Source organism: Bos taurus, chromosome 10 (genome assembly GCF_002263795.3).
Source record: "Bos taurus isolate L1 Dominette 01449 registration number 42190680 breed Hereford chromosome 10, ARS-UCD2.0, whole genome shotgun sequence".
In the NCBI taxonomy this organism is placed as follows: Eukaryota; Metazoa; Chordata; class Mammalia; order Artiodactyla; family Bovidae; genus Bos; species Bos taurus.
In genome coordinates this window covers 4,426,710-4,427,215 of record NC_037337.1, presented here as the reverse complement: position 1 = coordinate 4,427,215, position 506 = coordinate 4,426,710, and positions in this window count along the sequence as shown.

The following is a 506-nucleotide window of genomic DNA, read 5'->3' as shown; positions in this document are numbered from 1 at the left end:
CTAAACTTGATTATTTCCTGTGTCAGTGAAGATTGTAGAAAAGTATTTTAAAAAAAAGGCGTCAATCTGTACTTCTCCACAGATCACCAGGCACAATGTCGTCACTTGATTTGGAGTCAAATACATTTTTTATGATGAAGAAAAATGTTAAGTACTGAGTACCTGGTTATGTTGAAATTAACAATTGTAATAAGGGGTTATCAAAATAACAGGATAAAAAGAGGTAAAGCTGTGGCCTTTTTCATGTGAGTGTGTATACGCATGTACATTCAGACTTACACACAGGGAAATTGGGTAAAATTTTGCCACATGCTGGAGAATATCCATTTTGAGTGTCTATGGGCCTTGTTGCTCACCCTGGAGCCACAGGGGAACCTGAGTTGTGTCTGTGTGTGTCAGGATTCTTTCAGCTGTAAGAGAAAAGAAAAGCCAATGCTGTATGACCTGCACTGTAAGGTAGACTTACTGTCTGACTTAGCAAGAGGTCCCCTTATGTGCCTCAAAGA